We start from the raw sequence: 10,421 nt of genomic DNA, 5'->3' as shown, positions 1-10,421 counted from the left end.
ATTTCTGGAAGAAATGGGAGAGTCAGAGTTCAACATATGGAGAAACCCTTTAGTTCCAACAGTCTACTTTTCATGTGCGTGTCTGAAGCTGCCAGACACATGCTTCCTTCACATCTAAAGTATTTCATCTGACCGCTGGTTTTCCTTTTCTTTTCCTTCCCTTGAGAATGGGTGGTGGAGGGAATGCTTCATTACAGAGAGTGGATGTTTTGTTTGTCTCACACTTTTTATTTACTCCAATCTGTTGAGTATAATAAGGGCTCTTATTCAACTTGCCCTGAAGAGTATTTACTAGATATCGAATATCATAGTTAATTTGATATGGGACTTTAATATTAAACCACCTGCTTTGACCATGTTTTGGCTAAACTGTAACAGGCATTAGTCTCGGTGCAGAAGTGGATATTTTTGGAAGCCACAAGAAAAATGTCAGTTTTCAAGTTACACAACATATGGCTTTTCTGAACTTTTTTTTATGTGCTTGTTCTAAAAAGATGCTATTTTTGTGCCTTTATAACTGAAGAACATCTGACCTTTACCAGTTGAAACTTCCCAGGTGTTTACTTCGTGCTGTTCTCATGTTGCAAATAAACAAGTTAAAATAATGGAAGCGTAATCCATTTAACACACTTCTGTGAACATCTGTGTTCCAAAACCTCTGTAAGAAGAAAAGAAGAGACTTCAGACTCCAAGGGCTATTAGGCATCTCCGTGTTATCAAGGACAATTCATTCCAACATTCAGACCTTGCATAGTGGGGATGAAAATATGGGGAGACGTGTTATGAAATCAGCATAGTTTGGGAGTTTTTAGCTGCTGCTGCCATTTGGTTGAAGCTGGCTCCACTGCTGTTCTAAGCAGACTGTGACACTTTTTGGCATAGACTTTCAGACTGGTTAATGGAAAGCTGATAGCTAATAGGTCTCACAGATTTAATCATGAATAATGTGCTTGGTTTTGTTCAGTAATTTCTCTGTAGCATGACTGAATAGTGGGGAAATTTAAGCAGTAATAGTTCAAACTGAAAAAGGTTTTGATTCCCCTTGTGTTTAAATGTCAATTTTCAATAAATATTTAAAATGTACCAGGATAATCAGTGCATTAAGCTTCACTCCAATGATCCACCTGTTCAATTTTTTTCATCTGTGGCAGCAGTGAATATACAGGCTTATTAGACAAAACTTGTCAAATAGATAAACAACAACCTAAAGGAAACTTTTTCCTATATTTTTTGATTAGGAAATTAGCTTATAGGTTAAAATAGTAAGGTACATGTCCATTATCATCTTTAATTTATTTATATATTATTTTTGGCACATCATTTTACCTATGTAGCCTAGCATCATAGTTGTTAAGGATTAAGCAGTGCCTGTGATGGAACTAGGTGCACTGATAACTGCATTTTTTGTTATGTGGATAAAACAGATTTACAGCTACAAATAAGGATGTCAGTTGATTTCTTCTATGATGCACAGCTTTTCCCCAGAATTAACTGCTTCTTGTTCACTGAGAATCCAATGGCCATGGATGTAAGGAGTATTCAGTGCCCATTCTTCATAAACTTCACTTTCCAACCCTTTTTTGGCAAAACTCCTGCCCACCTTTACTGGGTTTGTATGACAGTGGGGGGCTATAGAGCTGGCTCTGTGATAAGCTGCCAGAAGCTTCTTCCCTGTCCAACAGAGGCCCCAAGACAGACCTGCCGCTGACCAAGGTCAAGCCCATCAGCAACAGTGGTAGCATTTCTGGGAAAATGTACTTCAACAGGGGAAAAAGCTGCTGCATGACAGCAATTGCAGCCAGAAGAGAGGACTGAGAATAGGTGAAAGAAACAGCTCTGCAAATTCCAAAGTCAGTGAAGAAGGAGGGAGAGGAGGTATTCCAGGCACCAGAGAAGATATTGCCCTGCTGCCCATGGCAAAGACCATGGTAAGGCAGCTGTCTCCCTGCAGCCCATGGAGATCCACAGTGGAGGAGAGATCCACCTACAGTCTGTGGAGGACCCCATAACAGAGCAAGTCAATGCCTGAAGGCTGTGTCCACAGGAGAAGCTCATGCTGGAGCCAGCTCCTGGCAGGACCTGAAGCACCAAAGAGAGAGAAGCCCACACTGGACCAGGGTTGCTGGTGAGACTTGTGACCCTATGCGGGATCCACACCGGAGAAATTTCTTCCTGAAGGACTGCACCCCATGGAAGGGACCCATGCTGGAGCAGTTTGTGAGGGAGGATTCACACAGGAGAAGTTTGTGGAGGACTGTCTCCTGTGAGAGGGGCACCACACTGGAGCAGGGGAAGAGTGTAAGCTGTCCTCACCTAGAGGTGAGGAGCAGAGAGCAATGTGTGATGAACTGACCTGCACAAAAAGGCTGGGAACTCCCCATCCCCAGAAGCATTCAAGACCAGTCTGAATGGGGTTCTGAGTAACCTGGTCTAGTGGAAGATGTCCCTGCCCATGGCAGGGACATTGGAACTAGATGCTTTTTAAGGTCCTTTCCAACCTCAACTGTTCTATGAGTCTGTGACCTCAGCCCCTATTCCCCATCTTTCTGAGCCTCTGGTGGGGAGGAGATAGAGAAAATCAGAAGTAAAATCAAGTCCAGAAAGAAAGAAGGGGTAGGGGGAAGGTGTTTTTAAGACTTTGTTTTATTTCTTGTTATCCTACTCTGATGTGGTTGCTAGTAAATCAAACTAACCTCCCCCAATCAAGTCTCTTTTCCCTGTGACGGTAATTGGTGAGTGGTCTCCCCCTGTCCTTATCTCAATCTATGAACCCTTCATGGTATTTTCTCTCCCCTGTCTGGCTGAGGAGGGAAGTGACAGAGTGGCTTTGGAGAGCACCTGATGTCCATCTGGGGATATCACACCACCTCAGGGAATAATAGAATGGTTGGGGCAGGAAGGGACCTGTGATGGCAGGGCAGGGACATCAGTTCTCTGATCATCTTTGTGACCCCCCTCTGGACTCTCTCCAACAGGTCCATGTCTTTCCTGTGCTGAGGAGCCCAGAGCTGGATGCAGTACTCCAGGTAGACTCTCACAAGAGCAGATTAGAGGGGCAGAATCATCTCCTGCAACCTGCTGGCCACACTTCTTTCAATGCAGCCCAGGATACCTGGCTTTTTATCCGTGGTGTTCCCAGGGTTGTTGTTGGAGTGGAGCATCTGGATGCAATGCAGCAGATGTGTGGAAGTTTCCCATGTGGTGGGAGGTGCATTTTGCCATGATGTTGTAGGGAGGCTGAGGCTGCAGCTTCCATCAGAGACGAGCTCCCCATGCGGCAGGCTAGAACAACCACCCCTTTACAGGCAAAGCCTTTTGTCCCAGCGGAAGCTGAATGTGATGAAAATCTGTCAGGAATTACCCATGTGAAGACTATAAATAATTGAAAAAAGAAATGTGGAAATGGCAGGAGTGTAAAAATCTGGCATCAGCCTTTGTGATTTGCAAAGCAACACCCGGAGTCCAGCTGATAACACAAAGAAGATCCTTAGTTTTGTCTTGCCAGAAACAGAGGCAAGAACCAGCAACCTGAATTATGTGAAGTCCATCAGGTGCTGGCACTGGTAAAAAGAAGGGAAATTTCAAATAAATAAGGTGAAGTGGGAAGGCTTTCTTAGAGCACATGTACAAAATTTCATTATGGTTAAACTAGGGAGCCAAGCACAGCTTTTCATTTTCAGCTCCCTGCAAGATTGATTTGACTTGTATTTATAAAGGGACTTCAGCCTTTTGTAGCCACCTGGAGCAGGGGACAGGCAAAGGCCAAGGTATTTCCCTATGCAGGTGGCCCACATAAATATCTTGGTGGAATTTATTTTCTTTCATTTATTTTGGCATTGCTTGGGCACTGCTTGATTAAGAGGTGGTGTGTAGGAACTGATATGCCCAGAGATAGACAGCCACATCTGCTAACCATTTGGATTAATTATTACACCTGTACCATAAAACACATGTTAATAAAGAGCTGGTGAACAGGTTCAGGTTGCAGTTTTAAACAGGTCCAAAGAAAGCAGAATGCTAGTCACATACAAGAGCAAGCCAAACCTTTTGCTGATAAGATGCTGCAGGCTTCAACCATATCCAAGGAAGAGGCAATGTCAGATACAAATGAAAAATAAATCACACACAGGAGGAAAGTGAATATCCTGGCAAACTACGCCTTTGTAGTCTATTGGCTAGAAGGTGAGCGACAGTACACGCTCTTTCTTTCCTTCTTTCTTTGCTGTTAGATGTAAAAGGAAAAAAATCATTAATCACTCTGCAGGATACAGCACTTAAATGGGTAAAGTTGCTGAAGGGGTCTGGTTAGCATCAGCCGATTTTTCATTTCCTTTCAGTGGGGACAGTGTGGTGCTCTGGAATCCCTGGAGCCCAGGAGCATGAATGCAGGTATTGAATTTTCAGGAGGAGACAATTAAGACCAAGCATGTGAGATACAATCATATTTGAATTAATTCAGATACCTCAGCTAAAGACCTAAACCCTACGCCTTCTTCCTTCTTTGGGAGGCATATTTGAGAGGGCTTTACTGGGCTGGCATTAATCATTAATCATACCTTGTGTCAGTAATGATGGAACACAATGGAGCTCTGTATTTATTATTTCTTCCACTGAAAAGGTTTACCATATTCTTTCTGCCTGTGGAAAATCATTTTCCCGGACAACCTCTGCAAACAGCTTTTACCAGGTTTTCACAGCTCTTTATTCTCAGATTCCCTGCAATTGGAACAGAGTGAATGTGGACCTTGAGTCTGGTGCCAATTCTTCATTATTTGTCAGATGCCTCCTGACCAAAATTGGCTTCCATCATGATCTGTAGATGGCTGAAGAAAGAGCATAGGACCATCATGAGGACATCTGCACTCCTCACTTTGGGCTTCATCTGTGGTTGATGCTGGTGTATATCTGTTAGCTTTGGGAGTTCTTTTGGCATTGTAATACTCATCACTGCATATATCACCAACAAAGGGGCACGCCATGCTGCCCTGATGCCCAGCACCACTGGACAATAGTGCCTGGTTATCTTTCCAAAAGGAGGAAACCAGAACATGCACCTGTCCCACAAACCTGTTCGAACAGTATTTCACTGACAAACACAAGAGTTCAATATGTTTTGGTCCTGACCTTGGCAATTTCTCTGAGAAGCCATGTGGTCCAGATGAAAGCTGAGGTCTGTGCTGTGCCACCACGCCCTGCAGAAGCCTTGGGATCAGCTGGATGCTTGGCAGGTTGACCATGTGCTGTCAGGTTTGAGGCTCTCCAGTCACCAGTCAGTTTCAAACCCATGTCTTCCCTGAGAGGATGGATTTACAAACAGTCTGTGGGAAGGTCCAGCAAAGATGGTCTGGCCATCCAAAGTGAAGGATGGTCTTTCAAGGATATTTTTCATGAATCAAGACAAAAAAGATGAAGTTAATGTCTGCCTCACTTGCCCAAAGAAGTATTTGTCTGGAAATACAGCAACTTACAGGGGATAGGAGTATGGAAATGTGAAATACACTGAGATATAATTTTAAGATATAGCCCACAATAACTCTGATAAAACTATTTATCTTGATGCACGTGTTTTATTGTCTGAAGTTTATTTTCCCCTGCAGCCTCAATTTAAGTCTTCACGCTCTTCACATATATATGTATATACTTCAACACTTCAGAGGGTTGGAGTCAAAATTAGCATTTCATTTTCTTTATTTTCAAATCATACTTCTGCAGTATTTTTTCATATTACCACTATATTATTAATGAACACTTTTGTGGCTACTCTGATCACTTGAGTTCTGTCCAGGTAATAGGTGCCAACTTTTAGCAGTTGCAGGATCTGAATTACAGTGCACAAAACTACTGGTACATCATTTACATTCATATTTCTGACTTAAAATAATCCTTGGAATCTATTAATTTCAAGCTATTGTTTAGATTTACTATCCAGCTCCACCTTCTGGTAAACTTGCATTAAGTCTAACTTAAGTTTCTTTCTACTTGCAAACACTGAAAGCAAATTCTTTCCTTTGTAACTGTGCTACTGATCAACACATAAGGATGAATTATGCTGACCTGTATTAACCTTGCCAGTCATTGAATTTGTACCTCATTGACTGTTTCAGGGATACATGGAATAAAAGCAGCACTTTCAGAGTAAACTTGAAGGGAGATAATCTGCATCATCAAGTCACTGAAATTTCTGATTTGTGACATCTCTTAATAAATAAGTCCGAGACTCCAAAATTACAGAATGGCTTCCTGAAAGTCCTAATGCCACAGTTCTTTTAGTCTTAGCTGTTCTTGAAAAAGAATATGCAAATGTGTCTAATGAGACATCCATTCATTCTTGAAAAGTTTCTCAAAAAAGATAGGCATGAATGCATTTATACTCAAAATAAGCATAACTGGGTTTACTTAAAAATTCCTCATTTATGTCTTTGCTTCTTATCCCCTTTTTAAAGTACTTGATGTAATCAGACTGTCAGCTGTCATGTACTAGGGATATCCAATACTACTGGTTTATGAAGCACCTAGAGGAGCTGCATGCCTATCTTGGACATGAGGGAAGGGGACACTTGGACAGGGCATGGAGACACCGTGATTTTCAAAATTAGTTATTTGATTAATCCATTTATCCAGGCTCTTATCTATAGGGGTTTTTTATGTTTTCTTGCCTGTGAAATTGCAGTTTTCTTTTGAATCCTCATCTTTTGTATTTATGTGCTTCTGGTATATAAGCTGTAGCTCTACCAATAAACTAACTAGGGCTCAAGAGCTATTCAATCGGTAATGTTAACTTTTAGCTCATGCCCTGACACAGCTTCCCCAAATCAACTAGTCCCTCATGGACAAAGCCAAAGCACAGTATAGGGTGTGGCACAGGCCAATGAGTATTTCCCATAGACATTTTGGGCAATGGTTGGAATGCCACTCTCCTTCACTGCTCATTTCATTTTTAAGGATTGACATACACTTATCACTGCCATTTTCTGTTTCTGAGAACCTAGAAGACTGACAGCCTGTTTCACCATGTGACTGTTCAGAAGATGCATCAGGACATACAGCCCTGCTATATGTCTTGTGCAAACCACAACCAAAATGATGTGGTTTCTTTTCCACTTACTCCCAGTAAGCAGACCATGTCTGTGTCTGCCTGCTGCTTACACTGTGCTGGGAAAGGTCTCTTCATTAAGCCAGTGTGCAGATTGCAGAAGGCTGAGGACAGTGTGCATTTTTATTTATTTTCTCTTGAACCAAATCTTTAGCTTCTTCCTGTTTTTCTACTCAAACAGCATTCAGCTGCACTATAATAGGAGTTTGCCTGAGTAAGGACTCAACATTTGTCCTCTTAACTGAAAGAAACATCTTATTGTTTCTTGCTTATGTTACTGTAGGGCATAAGATGCCTGTTTTTCAACCAAAGTCCCATAGGTCTAAGGACAAAAGGAAAACATAGTTCCACCCTTCATAGTGATCATAAGACAAAAGACAATGGACAGCTACAGACAGATGAATGAGCACACAGACACAGAGAGACAGCGCTGGTCAGTGCAATGGGCTGCAACCTAACCATTGTCACTGTAGGCATCACTGGAAGGAAAACAATTGGAAAGAGAACTGATCCAACAGAGTAATTTTATTTGCAGAGGAATTTGCATCTCAGCACTTGGTGACAGTCCAGCAAGAACAAAAACCGGAATTGTTGCAACGTTGGGTGAGAGGGGGCATGGAGCCCCTGCTGGGGACAACCCCTGTCAGGCTGATCCTCATGGGACTTGCACAACCTTTCAGTTGTAGCAAACTGGCACATGTCAGCGACCATGAAAACACTTCCGTCACAATTTTTCCAGACAGTGAAGCCTGAAAGAAGCTGGTGAAGCAGATTTTGTCTTTTATTACAGAGAATTCCTCCAGGAATGAGGGGTAAAAAAGGAGAAAACATGGTGATTAGATCCAAAAATGTAACATGCAGGTACTCTGGTATGGCACCATAGGCTGCCCAAAGATCCAGTATCTTCCAAGGGAATGAGAGATAATAGGTAGCATAAGAACTGACTGCAGACGGCTAGAAAGGAGAGACTAACTCCCACCCCATGAAGTGCTACAGGCTGGGGGGAAAGTGGCTGGAAAGCTGCCTGGTGGAGAACGACCTGGGGGTGCTGTTCAACAGCTGGTTGAACATGAGCCAGTAGTGTGCCCATGTGGCCAAGAAGACCAATGACATCCTGGCCTATATCAAAAATAGTGTGGCCAGCAGGACTTGGACAGTGATCATCTCCCTGCACTCAGCACTGGTGAGGCTGCATCTGGAGCATCGTGTTCAGTTCTTGGCCGCTCACTACAAGAAAGACATGGAGGTGCTGGAGAAAGTCCGGAGAAGGGCAACAAAGCTGGTGAAAAGTCTGGAGCACAAGTCCATGTGCAAAGAGCAAATGAGGGAGTAGGTGTTGTTTAGCCTGGAGAAAAGGAATCACAGATCTTATCGTTCTCTAAAACTACCTGAAAGGAGGCTGTAGCCAGGTGGGGGTTGGCCTCTTCTCGCAGGTAACTAGCGACAGGACAAGAGGAAATGGCCTCAAACTGTGGCAGGAGAGGTTCAGGATGAACATCAGGAAGAATTTCTCCACTGAAAGGGTTGTCAAGCATTGGAACGAGCTGCCCAGGGTGATAGTGGAGTCACCATCCCTGGAAGTGTTCAAGAAATGACTGGACATGGCACTTAGTGTTATGGTTTAGCTAGCATGGTGATGTTCAGTCAAAGGTCAGACTTGATGATCCTGGAGGTCTTCTCCAACTTTAATGATTCTGTGATTAAATGCAGAATGTGCAGAAGAAGCAGGGGAAGATTGCAAACAAAAAGCGACATGATCACAGTAGCAGGCTATGAACACAAAATGCAAACTGACAGAATTTGGATGAGTTTAGCTGTCTACATGGAAGCTCAAATCCCCATCACACTGTGTGGAGTGTGTATGTGGTCTGAATGGGACTCATGAGTCACAGGCTCTGCCCAGATGTGACCAGCAAAATGGCTATGCTTTCTAAAAGAATCGGGAAACTGAGATTTAGTCAACCTGAATTTAATCACAGAATTATAGAATCAACTGGGTTGGAAAGGATCTATCAGATCATCAAGTCCAACCATTGATCCAAACTGCCATGGTTACTAGACCATGGCACTAAGTGACACATCCAGTCTTATCTTAAAAACCTCCTGGGACAGTGAACCCACCACCTCCCTGGGCAGCCCATTCCAATGTCTGATTATTCTCTCTGTAAAAAATTTCTTCCTAGTATCTAACCTAAACCTCCCTTGGCACAGCTTAAGACCATGCCCTCTTGTCCTACTGCTGGTTGCCTGGGAGAAGAGACCAACCCCCACCTGGCTACAACCTCCTTTCAGGTAGTTGTAGAGAGTGATGAGGTCTTCCCTGAGCCTCCTCCTCTCCAGGCTAAACAATCCCAGCTCCCTCAGCCTCTTCTCATAGGACTTGTGGTTGAGTCCCTTCACCAGACTTGTTACTCTTCTCTGGACCTGCTTCAGCACCTCAATATCCTTCCTGAACTGAGAGGCCCAGAACTGGACACAGTACTCAAGGTGTGGCCTTACCAGAGCTGAATACGGGGGCAGAATCACTTCCCTGGTCCTGCTGGCCACACTGTTCCTGGTACAGGCCAGGATGCCATTGGCCTTCTTGGCCACCTGGACACACTGCTGGCTCATGTTCAGCTTCCTGTCAATCCAATTTCCTAGGTTCCTTTCTGCCTGGCTGCTCTCCAGCCACTCTGCCCCCAGCCTGTAGTGCTGCATGGAGTTGTTGTGGCCAAAGTGCAGGACCCGGCGCTTGGCCTTCTTGAACCTCATCCCGTTGGAATCAGCCTGACTCTCCAGCCTGTCCAGGTCCCTTTGCAGAGCCCTCCTACCTTCCAACTGACCGACTTAGTGTCATCTGCAAATTTCTAATGGTGGACTCGATCCCCTCATCTAAATCATGAATAAAGATATTAAATAGAACTGGGCCCAACACTGATCCCTGGGGGACACCACTAGTGACCGGTTGCCAACTGGATGCAGCACCGTTCACCACCACTCTCTGGGCCCGGCCCTCCAGCCAGTTCCTAACCCAGCACAGAGTACCCCTGTCCAAGCCATGGGCTGCCAGCTTTTCCAGGAGTATGCTGTGGGAGATGGTGTCAAAGGCTTTGCTGAAGTCCAGATAGACCACATCCACAGCCTTCCCCTCATCCACCAGGCGGGTCACTTGATCATAAAAGGAGATCAGGTTGGTCAGACAGGACCTGCCCTTCCTAAACCCGTGCTGGCTGGATCTGATCCCTTGTCCATCCTGTAGGTGCTGTGTGATTGCACTTAGGATGATCTGCTCCATAACATTGCCAGGCACTGAGGTCAGGCTGACAGGCCTGTCGTTTCCTGGGTC

General features: G+C 44.2%; 2 long non-coding RNA genes across 2 annotated transcripts; one reads left to right on the top strand and one right to left on the bottom strand.

Moving 5' to 3' along the window:
• Positions 1 to 457: 457 nt before the first annotated feature.
• Positions 458 to 2,452, bottom strand: LOC113952021. Its single transcript, XR_003529352.1, has 2 exons — positions 2,354 to 2,452; positions 458 to 658 (listed from the first exon to the last, which is right to left on the bottom strand). It is a non-coding gene; the product is annotated as an uncharacterized LOC113952021 (long non-coding RNA).
• Positions 2,453 to 2,539: 87 nt separating this feature from the next.
• LOC113952020 lies at positions 2,540 to 6,216 on the top strand. Its single transcript, XR_003529351.1, has 3 exons — positions 2,540 to 2,613; positions 4,338 to 4,389; positions 6,105 to 6,216. It is a non-coding gene; the product is annotated as an uncharacterized LOC113952020 (long non-coding RNA).
• The last annotated feature ends 4,205 nt before the right edge of the window (positions 6,217 to 10,421 follow it).

The sequence above is a fragment of the Corapipo altera genome, unplaced genomic scaffold (assembly GCF_003945725.1).
Source record: "Corapipo altera isolate COAL_440 unplaced genomic scaffold, ASM394572v1 61, whole genome shotgun sequence".
Classification (NCBI taxonomy): Eukaryota; Metazoa; Chordata; class Aves; order Passeriformes; family Pipridae; genus Corapipo; species Corapipo altera.
This window is presented reverse-complemented; position numbering and strand designations above follow the sequence as displayed.